We start from the raw sequence: 12,105 nt of genomic DNA, 5'->3' as shown, positions 1-12,105 counted from the left end.
GTGTTCATCTCATCAGTTATTTGCCCTTAGCAAAGAGAAATGAACACAGAGGGACTGCGGAGGCCATGGTAACAGCAAGTTCAAAAGCCTTTGAGAGAAAATGAGTGGCATGTCACTGTCCCTTATGCCTTGTATTAGTCTGTGTCAGCTGCCATTAGAAAATACTATAGACTGGGTGGTGGCTTCAACAACAGAAATCACAGCTCTGAAGCCTGGAAAGTCCAATATCAAGGTCCAGCAGGGCTCAGTTTCTGGTGAGAGCCCTCTGCCTGGCTTGTAGATAGCTACTTTCTTACTGTGTCCTGATGTGGCAGAAAAAGAGAGAAGAACCACTCTTGTCTCTTTTTTTTTTTCTTTTTTATTGCATTTAAGGTTTTGGTCTTTATTTATTTTACTTTAGGTGCATACTATATCTGGCATTTCTCCCTATGTTATCCCTCCCCGCCTCCCGCTGTCCCTGCCTTTCCCCTCCAGCTGCTCCTGGTGTATGATGCTCCTCTCCCTGAGTCCACATGTTCTCATTGTTCAACACCCACCTATGAATGAGAACATAAGGTGTTTGGTTTTCTGTTCTTGCGTCAGTTTGCTGAGAATGATGGTTTCCATGTTCATCCAAGTCCCTACAAAGGACATGAACTCATTATTTTTTATGGCTGCATAGTATTCCATGGTGTATATGTACCACATTTTCTTTGTCCAGTCTATCATTGATGGGCATCTGGTTTGGTTCCAGGTCTTTGCTATTGTACACAGGGCTGCAATGAACATATATGTTCATATGTCTTTATAGTAGAACGATTTATAGTTCTTTGGGTATATACCCAGTAATGGGATTGCTGGGTCAAATGGAATTTCTATTTCTAGATCCTTGAGGAATCGTCATACTGTCTTCCACAATGGGTGAACTAATTTACACTCCCACCAACAGTGTAAAAGTGTTCCTATTTCTCCACAGCCTCTCCAGCATCTGTTGTCTCTAGGTTTTTAAATATTTGCCATTCTAACTGGCATGAGATGGTATCTCAATGTGGTTTGATTTGCATTTCTCTAATGACCAGTGATGATGAGCATTTTTTCCCTCACGTTTTTTGGCCTCAGGTGTGTCTTCTTTTGTAAAGTGTCTGTTTATATCCTTTGCCCACTTTTGAATGTTTTTTTTTTTTTTCTTGTAAATCTGTTTTAGTTCTTTGTAGATTCTGGATGTTAGCCCTTTGTCAGAAGGGTAGATTGCAAAATTTTTTTCCCTTTCTGTTGGTTGCTGGTTCACTCTAATGATGGTTTGTCTTGCTGTACAGAAGCTCTGAATTTTAATTAGATACCATTTGTCAATCTTGGCTTTTGTTGCCATTGCTTTTGGTGTTTTAGTCATGAAGTCCTTGCCTATGCCTATGTCCTGGATGGTTTGCCTACATTTTCTTCTAGTGTTTTTATGATGTTAGGTCTTATGTTTAAATCTTTAATCCATCTGGAGTTAATTTTAGTGTAAGGTGACAGAAAGCGGTCCAGTTTCTGCTTTCTGCCCATTGCTAGCCAGTTTTTCCACCATTTATTAAACATGGAGTCGTTTCCCTGTTGCTTGTTTTTGTCAGGTTTGTCAAAGATCAAATAGTTGTAGATGTGTGATGTTGCTTCTGGGGCCTCTGTTCTGTTCTATTGGTCGATGTCTCTGTTTTGGTAGCATTACCAGGCTGTTTTGATTACTGTAACCTTGTAATATAGTTTGAAGTCCGGCATTGTGATGCCTCCAGCTTTGTTCTTTTTGCTTAGGATTGTCTTGGCTATGCAGGCTCTCTTGTGATTCCATATGAAGGTTAAAGGGTTTTTTTCCAGTTTTGCGAAGAAGCTCATCGGTAGCTTGATGAGGATAGCATTGAATCTATAGATTACCTTGGGCAGTATGGCCATTTTCATGATATTGTTGTTAGCCATGAGAGGGGAATGTTTTTTCCTCTATGTCCTCTCTTATTTAATTGAGCAGTGGTTTGTAGTTCTCCTTGAAGAGGTCCTTTACATCCCTTGTTTGTTGTATTCCTAGGTATTTTATTCTCTTTATAGCAATTGTGAATTGAAGTTCACTCTTGATTTGGCTCTCTGTTTGTCTGTTATAGGTATATAGGAATACTTGTGATTTCTGCACACTGATTTTGTATCCTGAGACTTTGCTGAAGTCGCTTATCAGTTTGAGAAGATTTTGGGCTGAGACGATGGGGTCTTCTAGATATACAGTCATGTCGCCTGCAAATAGAGACAGTTTGACTTCCTCCTTTCCTCATTGAATACTCTTTATTTCTTTTTCTTGCCTGATTGCTCTGCCTAGAAGTTCCAATACTATACTGAATAGGAGTAGTGAGAGAGGGCATCCTTGCCAATGCCTGATTTCAAAGGGAATTCTTCCAGCTTTTGCCCGTTCGGTATGATATTGGCTGTAGGTTTGTCATAAATGGCTTTTATTATTTTATGATACATTCTGGCAGAATAAATTTCTAAGCAGCGAAGTGTCTAAGAAGTGAATTGGGTGCTGTTAAAAGCATTCAGTTTTATATATTCACAAAGATATGGTTTGGAATTGGAACTTACATTTGAAAGGGAAGCAAAGTTAGGAAATTTGCACAGACAATGTGATAGAAGAGAAAAGCCCATTTTCTGAGGAGAAATTCAACAGTCTGCAGAAATTTTTATAAGTAATGAGGAGCCAAATGTTAATCACCAAGACAATGAGGAAAACATCACCAGGGCATGTCAGAGGGCTTCCCAGCATCCCTTCCCATCACAGGCCCAGAGCCTTAGGAAGAAAAAATAGTTTCATGAGTTGGGCCTAGATCCTTTCTGCTTTGTGCAGTCTCAAGAATTGGTATCCTGTATCCCAGCCAGGACTAAAAGAGGTCATGGTATAGCTCAGCCCATGACTTCAAAGGGTGTAAACCCCAAGCTTTTGTGGCTTACACATGGTGTTACACCTGAGGGTGCATAGAAGTCAAGAACCGAGGTTTGGGAACCTCTACTTAGATTTCAGAGGATGTGTGGAAATGTCTGGAGGTACAGTCAGAAGTTTGCTGCAGGGGTGGAGCTTTCATGGAGAACCTCTGCTAGGGCAGTGAGAAAGGGAAATGTGGGGTTGGAGCCCTTACACAGAGTCCCCACTGGGGCACTGCCTAGTAGAGCTGTGAGAAGAGGACCACTGTCCTCCGGACCTCAGAATGGTAGATCCACAAGCAGCTTGCACTGTGAGCCTGGAAAAGCCACAGACACTCAATGCTAGCCTGTGAAGGCAGCCAGAAGGGGGACTGTATTCTGCAATGGCACAGGGGTGGAACTGCTCAAGGCTGTGAGAACCTATCTCTTGCATCAGCATGCCTGGATATAAGACATGGAGTCAAAGGAGGTGATTTTGGAGCTTTAACATTTGATTGCCCTGCTGGATTTTGAACTTGTATGAGGTCTATAGCCCTTTCGTTTTGGTCATTTTCTCCTATTTGAAATAGATGTAAAATGTCTGTACCCCCTTTGTATTAAGGAAATAACTAACTCGCTTTTGATTTTAGGCTCATAAGCGGAAGAGGTTTGTCTTGTCTCAGATGAGACTTTGGACTTGGACTTTTGAGTTAATGCTGGAATGAGTTAAGACTTTGGGGGACTGTTGGAGGGGTATGATTGTGTTTTGAATTGTGAGGACAACAATTTGGGAGGGGCCAGGGACAGAATAGTATAATTTGGTCCTGTGTCCCCACCCAATCTCACCTTGAATTGTAGTTCACATAACCTCGCCATGTTGTGGGAGACATCTGGTGGGAGGTAATTAAACCATGGTGGCAGTTACCCTCATGCTGTTCTCATGATGGTGGGTTAGTTCTCCTGAAATCTGATGGTTTTATAAGGGGCTTTTCCCCCTTTTGCTTGGCACTTCTCCTTCCTGCTGCCATGTGAAGAAGGACGTGTTTTGCTTCCCCTTCTGTCATGACTGTAAATTTCCTGAGACCTACCCAGCCCTGTGGAACTGTGAGTCAGTTAAATCTCTTTCCTTTATAAATTATCCAGTCTTGTACGGTTCCTTATAGCAGCATGAGAATGGACTGATACACTAGAGCCGATTTCTGTCTTGACCTTTTGTCAAGACAAAAGTGGTCAACATCAGTGTATAGAACCTCAAAGGAAAACCTCACTTGGTCTTGGAACTTCTCTGGCAGATTACCAAAGTTAGTGTCTTTGATGATACTGAGATTTTTAGGAATGAAGCTCTGATTGCATTGCTAAATGAAGGTCAGGAACTAGAGGTGCTGATGAAGCTTTCTCCTAAGGAATAACTGCTTTAATGGGTGAACTACCATCTGGCTGACGTGGGATGGTGTGCCATCACCAATTTCAGCCAATAAGGATTATAACCAACTTCAAGGGAATAAGGAGTCAGGAGCCTATTTTCACTGCTTAAACAAATTGCCCCTAAAGGTGACTGGGAATATGGACTTTCCAGACCATCTTCAGCATTTCATTAGAAAAATGATCTCAAGCGTGCTGGACTTAGGCTTCAAGTAGATAAACTTGGCTGCAAATAGTTTGTTACTCCTGCAGATGTGGTTTCAGGCAATCCTAAACTTTATTTAGCTTTCATAATTAATCTGTTTAATACATATCCACACCTATACAAGTTGGACAATAATGACATCAATATGAACTTATTGGAGGGAGAGGACAAAGAAGAGAGAGGATATTTCAGAAGTGGTAATTCCTTAGGAGTCAACCCATACATTAATCATTTGTACAGTTACTTTGCAGATGCTTTAGTGATCTTTCAGCTCTATGATATGATCTGAGTGCCAGTCAACTGGAGCCATGTCAGCAAACCTCCTTATCCTGCCCTTGTAGGGAGCATAAACACTGATAACTGTAACTATACAGTGGAGCCTGGGAAGAACAAGGCCAAATTCTCCTTGGTTGGCATTGCTGGGCAGGACCTAAACAAAGGGAATTCATTTATTCTGGCGTTAGTTATGGCAGCTGATGAGAAGGTATGAATTCAGTATATTATCAGATCTTGGAGAGGGCGAAAGTGTACTTTTAAAAGTGCAAACAAAAATACTTCCATTTCCAACTTCAAGATGCCATTTCAGTTGCTTGTGAGATCAGTTCCCAGATATATTCATTACATGTTGACCTTGTGGAAGTGAGACCAAAAATGGTCATGTCAGTGTTTTCCTGCTTAATGGGAAAGGAGTGAGCAGAATAAAATAATGAAACATTCAGTATTTTTTCCTGCACATTAAATACATTGAATGTCCCACAGTTTAAAGAATTTTGAAATGTAGTGGGTATAAAACTAGAGATTACTTGTGTGCTCACGCTAGTCACATATTCATTAATGAATTCAATATCCTGTTCATATTAGTTAGAACTTGTCAATCTTTTTGGATAACACAGTTAATTCACCAATTGATACTGATAATAGAATATGTTCATTCTCAAGCTGATACTTCATGATTAAATTATTTTTGTCTTTTGAAAGTCTTATTAAAAAGTACAAATTCATCCTATTTCATGGCTCAAAAAGATGACCACAAAACATTTTTACAGGTTCTGCTGCAAAATGTGTTTTGATTTTCTCATGTTATATAATTTTGATCATAAATGCATTTGAACTCATAGTTTCATTTAATCCTTTCATATTCTTTCTCCAACTATGTAAAGTTGTCTAAAAATACTTCTCTGTAAGTTTCTGTATTGTCTAAAACCTTGAAGTGACATGTATTATTCATTAATATGAAACTTTTTTTATGTATGAGGACTAATTCTTAAATAAACTTCAAGATTCACTCAAAAAAAAAAAAAGACTTAGGGAAAACCTAATACCAGAATCTGATTGTTAAGTCTCACGGTCTCTGAGGGAGATGGCTGGACTGAGGGGGACACACACAGGCATGGCTTCTGGAGCAGAGGCTGCTGGAGGGATGCATGAAGACACTTTTGCCCCTTCAGTTGTGTGTCCCAAGTCCTTGATTTGTTCCTGTAAGAAACATGGCATCTGTCTTCTCTAATGGGCCAGACAACTCTTTCCCTCTTCCTTTTTCACATCAGTTTCTTTTTTATCGTTAGTTATGAAATATTTCAAAATACAGAAGAGTGAAGTGTAACAAATTAATGTTCTTACACCTAGATTTCAGGAAGGTATGAAATCATCTTTTTAAAAATGTTTAGCATGTTTGTTTAAAAAAGCTAACAGAAAACACAAAAACATTTTATTTTCCAGATTCTCATTAAAATTCAATTGTAATTTTTAGATTTGTGAATACTAATTATTATTAGTTTTAGGGACTGGGTTTTCCTCTATTACCTAGGCTGGAGTGCAGTGGAACCCTCACATCTCAATAGAGAGTACTCTCTCCATTTCTAGAAGAAACCACTAACTAAAATTAGCATCTCTTCTTGTTTTCTATGTTTTTTTTTTTTTTTTTTTTTTTTTCTCTGAGACGGAGTGTTGCTCTGTCACCCAGGCTGGAGTGCAATGGTGCGGACTCGGCTCACTGCAACTTCTGTCTCCTGGGTTCAAGTGCTTCTCCTGCCTCAGCCTTCTGAGTAGCTGAGGTTACATGTGTGTGCCACTATACCTGAATAATTTTTGTATTTTTAGTAGAGACAGAGTTTCCCCATGTTGGTCAGGCTGGTCTCAAACTCCTGACCCTGTGATTTGCCCACCTCAGCCTCCCAAAGTGCTGGGATTACAGGTGTGAGCCACTGTGCCTGGCCTTCTATGCTTTTTTTTTTTTTTAACTTTTCCATATTACTTTTAATACACAGGTTTATGTGCATAAAATATATATTGTTGCTTCCTGTGTTTCCAAATTATACATGAATTGTATCATATAGAACTTGCATTTTATTTATTTATTTTTAATTATTATTATTTTTTTTAAAATTTATTTTATTTTATTGCATTTTAGGTTTCGGGGTACATGTGATGAACATGCAAGATTGTTGCATAGGTACACACATGGCAGTGTGCTTTGCTGCCTTCCGTCCCCTCACCTGTATCTGTCATTTCTCCCCATGCTATCTCTTCCCACTTCCCCACCCCCACCCCTCCCCCATTTCCCCCCAACGGACCCCAGTGTGTAGTGCTCCCCTCCCTGTGTCCATGTGTTCTCATTGTTCAGCACCCGCCTATGAGTGAGAATATACGGTGTTTGATTTTCTGCTTTTGTGTCAGTTTGCTGAGAATGATGGTTTCCAGGTTCATCCATGTCCCTACAAAGGACGTGAACTCATCCTTTTTGATGGCTGTGTAATATTCCATGGTGTATATGTACCACATTTTCCCTATCTAGTCTATCATCGTTGGGCATTTGGGTTGGTTCCAGGTCTTTGCTATTGTAAACAGTGTTGCAATGAACATTCGTGTGCACGTGTCCTTGTAGTAGAATGATTTATAATCTTTTGGATATATACCCAGTAATGGGATTGCTGGGTCAAATGGGATTTCTATTTTTAGGTCCTTGAGGAATCGCCACACTGTTTTCCACAATGGTTGAACTAATTTACATTCCCACCAACAGTGTAAAAGTGTTCCTATTTCTCCACATCCTCTCCAGCATCTGCTGTTTCCAGATTTTTTAATGATCGCCATTCTAACTGGTGTGAGATGGTATCTCAATGTGGTTTTGATTTGTATTTCTCTGATGACCAGTGATGATGAGCATTTTTTCATATGTTTGTTGGCCTCATGTATGTCTTCTTTTGTAAAGTATCTGTTCATGTCCTTTGCCCATTTTTGAATGGGCTTGTTTGTTTTTTTCTTGTAGATCTGCTTTAGTTCTTTGTAAATTCTGGATATCAGCCCCTTGTCAGATGGGTAGGCTGCAAAAATTTTTTCCCATTCTGTTGGTTGCCGATTCACTCTACTGACTGTTTCTTTTGCCATGCAGAAGCTGTGGAGTTTGATTAGGTCCCATTTGTCTATTTTGGCTTTTGTTGCCATTGCTTTTGGCGTTTTGGTCATGAAGTCCTTGCCTACACCTATGTCCTGAATGGTTTTGCCTAGATTTTCCTCTAAGGTTTTTATGGTGTTAGGTCTGATGTTTAAGTCTTTAATCCATCTGGAGTTAATTTTGGTGTAAGGTGTCAGGAAGGGGTCCTGTTTCTGCTTTCTGCACATGGCTAGCCAGTTTTCCCAACACCATTTATTAAACAGGGAGTCCTTTCCCCATTGCTTGTTTTTGTCAGGTTTCTCGAAGATCAGATGGTTGTGGGTATGTTGTATTTCCTCTGAGGCCTCTGTTCTGTTCCATGGTCTATATCTCTGTTTTGGTACCAGTACCGTGCTGTTTTGATTACTGTAGCCTTGTAGTATAGTTTGAAGTCCGGTAGTGTGATGCCTCCTGCTTTGTTCTTTTTGCTTAGAGTTGACTTGGCTATGTGGGCTCTCTTTTGGTTCCATATGAAGTTTAAGGTGTTTTTTTCCAGTTCTGTGAAGAAGGTCATTGGTAGCTTGATGGGAATAGCGTTGAATCTGTAAATTACTTTGGGCAGTATGGCCATTTTCACAATGTTGATTCTTCCTAACCATGAACATGGAATGTTTCTCCATCTGTTTGTATCCTCTCTTATTTCATTGAGCAATGGCTTGTAGTTCTCCTTGAAGAGGTCCTTTACGTTCCTTGTTAGTTGTATTCCTAGGTACTTTATTCTCTTTGTAGCAATTGTGAATGGCAGTTCGTTCTTGATTTCGCTCTCTTGAAGTCTATTACTGGTGTAGAGGAATGCTTGTGATTTTTGCACGTTGATTTTGTATCCTGAGACTTTGCTGAAGTTGTTTATCAGTTTCAGGAGATTTTGGGCTGAGATGATGGGGTCTTCCAGATATACAATCATGTCATCTGCAAATAGAGACAATTTGATTTCCTCCTTTCCAATTTGAATACCCTTTATTTCTTTTTCTTGCCTGATTGCTCTGGCTAGAACTTCCAGTACTATATTGAATAGGAGTGGTGAGAGAGGGCATCCTTGTCTAGTGCCAGATTTCAAAGGGAATGCTTCCAGTTTTTGCCCATTCAGTATGATATTGGCTGTTGGTTTGTCGTAAATAGCTTTTATTGTTTTGAGATACGTTCCATCAATACCTAGTTTATTGAGGGTTTTTAGCATAAAGGGTTGTTGAATTTTGTCAAAAGCCTTCTCTGCATCAATTGAGATAATCATGTGGTTTTTGTCTTTGGTTCTGTTTATGCGGTGAATTACGTTTATGGACTTGCGTATGTTGAACCAGCCTTGCATCCCCGGGATGAATCCTACTTGATCATGGTGGATGAGCTTTTTGATATGCTGTTGCAATCGGTTTGCCAGTATTTTATTGAAGATTTTTGCATCTATGTTCATCATGGATATTGGCCTGAAATTTTCTTTTCTTGTTGAGTCTCTGCCGGGTTTTGGTATCAGGATGATGTTTGTCTCGTAAAATGATTTGGGAAGGATTCCCTCTTTTTGGATTGTCTGGAATAGTTTCAGAAGGAATGGTATCAGCTCCTCTTTGTATGTCTGGTAGAATTCTGCTGTGAACCCATCTGGACCTGGGCTTTTTTTTGGGTGGTAGGCTCTTTATTGCTGCCTCGACTTCAGACCATGTTATTGGTCTATTCAGGGTTTCGGCTTCTTCCAGGTTTAGGCTTGGGAGGGTGCAGGTGTCCAGGAATTAATCCATTTCTTCCAGGTTTACTAATTTATGTGCATAGAGTTGTTTGTAATAATCTCTGATGATGGTTTGGATTTCTGTGGAATCTGTGGTGATATCCCCTTTATCGTTTTTTATTGCATCAATTTGGTTATTCTCTCTTTTCTTTTTTATTAATCTGGCTAGTGGTCTATTTTGATCTTTTCAAAAAACCAGCTCCTGGATTTATTGATTTTTTGAAGAGTTTTTTGTGTCTCTATTTCCTTCAGTTCTGCTCTGATCTTAGATATTTCCTGTCTTCTGCTAGGTTTTGAGTTTTTTTGATCTTGCTCCTCTAGCTCTTTCAATTTTGATGATAGGGTGTCAATTTTCGACCTCTCCTTTCTTCTCATGTGGGCACTCATTGCTATATATTTTCCTCTAGAGACTGCTTTAAATGTGTCCCAGAGATTCTGGTATGTTGTGTCTTCGTTCTCGTTGGTTTCTAAGAACATCTTTATTTCTGCCTTCATTTCATTGTTTATCCAGTCAACATTCAAGAGCAAGTTGTTCAGTTTCCATGAAGCTGTGTGATTCTGAGTTAGTTTCTGAATTCTGAGTTCTAACTCGATTGCACTGTGGTCTGAGAGACTGTTTGTTATGATTTCTGTTCTTTTGCATTTGCTGAGGAGTGATTTACTGCCAATTATGTGGTCAATTTTAGAGTAGGTGTGATGTGGTGCTGAGAAGAATGTATATTGTGTGGATTTGGGGTGGAGAGTTCTGTAAATGTCTATTAGGTTTGCTTGTTCCAGGTCTGTATTCAGGTCCTGGATATCCTTGTTGATTTTCTGTCTGGATGATCTGTCTAATATTGACAGTGGGGTGTTAAAGTCTCCCACTATTATTGTGTGGGAGTCTAAGTCTCTTTGTAGGTCATTAAGAACTTGCCTTATGTATCTGGGTGCTCCTGTATTGGGTGCGTATATATTTAGGATCGTTAGCTCTTCTTGTTGCAGTGATCCTTTTACCATTATGTAATGTCCTTCTTTGTCTCTTTTGATCTTTGTTGCTTTAAAGTCTATTTTATCAGAGATGAGAATTGCAACTCCTGCCTTTTTTTGCTCTCCATTTGCTTGGTAGATCTTCCTCCATCCCTTTATTTTGAGCCTTTGTGTATCCTTGCATGTAAGATGGGTTTCCTGGATACAGCACACTGATGGGTTTTGGCTTTTTATCCAGTTTGCCAGTCTGTGTCTTTTGATTGGGGCATTTAGTCCATTGACATTTAGGGATAGTATTGTTATGCGTGATTTTGATACTGTCATTTTGATGCTACCTGGCTGTTTTGTTGGTTAGTTGATGCAGATTCTTGATTGTGTTGATGCTCTTTTACCATTTGGTGTGTTTTTGGAGTGGCTGGTACTGGTTGTTCCTTTACATGTGTAGAGCCTCTTTCAGGAGTTCTTGTAGAGCAGGTTTGGTGGTGATGAAATCTCTGAGCGCTTGCTTGTTCACAAAGGATTTTATTTTTCCTTCACTTATGAAGCTTAGTTTGGCTGGATAGGAGATTCTGGGTTGAAAGTTCTTTTCTTTAAGGATGTTGAATATTGGCCCCCAATCTCTTCTGGCTTGTAGGGTTTCTGCTGAGAGATCTGCTGTGAGTCTAATGGGCTTCCCTTTGTGAGTAACCCGACCTTTCTCTCTGGCTGCCCTTAGCATTTTCTCTTTCATTTCAACCTTGGTGAATCTGACGATTATGTGCCTTGGGGTTGCTCTTCTTGCGGAATATCTTTGTGGTGTTCTCTGTATTTCCTGGATTTGAATATTGGTCTGCCTTGCTAGGTTGGGGAAGTTTTCCTGGATAATATCCTGAAGAGTGTTTTCCAGCTTGGATTCATTCTCTTCGTCACATTCAGGTACACCTATCAGACGTAGATTAGGTGTTTTCACATAGTCCCACATTTCTTGAAGATTTTGTTCATTCCTTTTTGCGCTTTTTTCTCTGTTCTTGCCTTCTCTTTTTATTTCATTGAGTTGATCTTCGACCTCTGATATCCTTTCTTCTGCTTGGTTAATTCGGCTGTTGAAGCTTGTGCATGCTTCAGGAAGTTCTCGTGTTGCGTTTTTCAGCTCCATCAATTCACTTATACTCCTCTCTATGCTGTCCATTCTCATCAGCAGTTCGTCCAGTCTTTTTTCAAGGTTCCTATTTTCTTTGCGTGCGGTTAGAACATGTTCTTTTAGCTCGCTGTAGTTTCTTACTACCCACCTTCTGAAGTCTGATTCTGTCATTTCATCACTCTCCTTCTCCATCCAGTCTGGTTCCCTTGCTGGTGAGGAGTTGTGATCCCTTTTAGGAGGAGAGGTGTCCTGGTTTCGGGAGTTTTCATCCTTTTTACGCTGGTTTCTTCCCATTTTTGTGGGTTCATCCACCTCTTGTCTGTCTCTGTCCCAGGGAGTTGGAGCTTTAT

The 12,105-nt window shown here is 39.9% G+C and overlaps 1 pseudogene; it reads left to right on the top strand.

The window, feature by feature from the left end:
- The first annotated feature begins 3,367 nt into the window (after positions 1-3,367).
- LOC141579910 (plastin-1 pseudogene) lies at positions 3,368-5,115 on the top strand (annotated as a pseudogene).
- Positions 5,116-12,105: the final 6,990 nt, after the last annotated feature.

Source organism: Saimiri boliviensis, chromosome 6 (assembly GCF_048565385.1).
Source record: "Saimiri boliviensis isolate mSaiBol1 chromosome 6, mSaiBol1.pri, whole genome shotgun sequence".
Classification (NCBI taxonomy): Eukaryota; Metazoa; Chordata; class Mammalia; order Primates; family Cebidae; genus Saimiri; species Saimiri boliviensis.
This window is presented reverse-complemented; position numbering and strand designations above follow the sequence as displayed.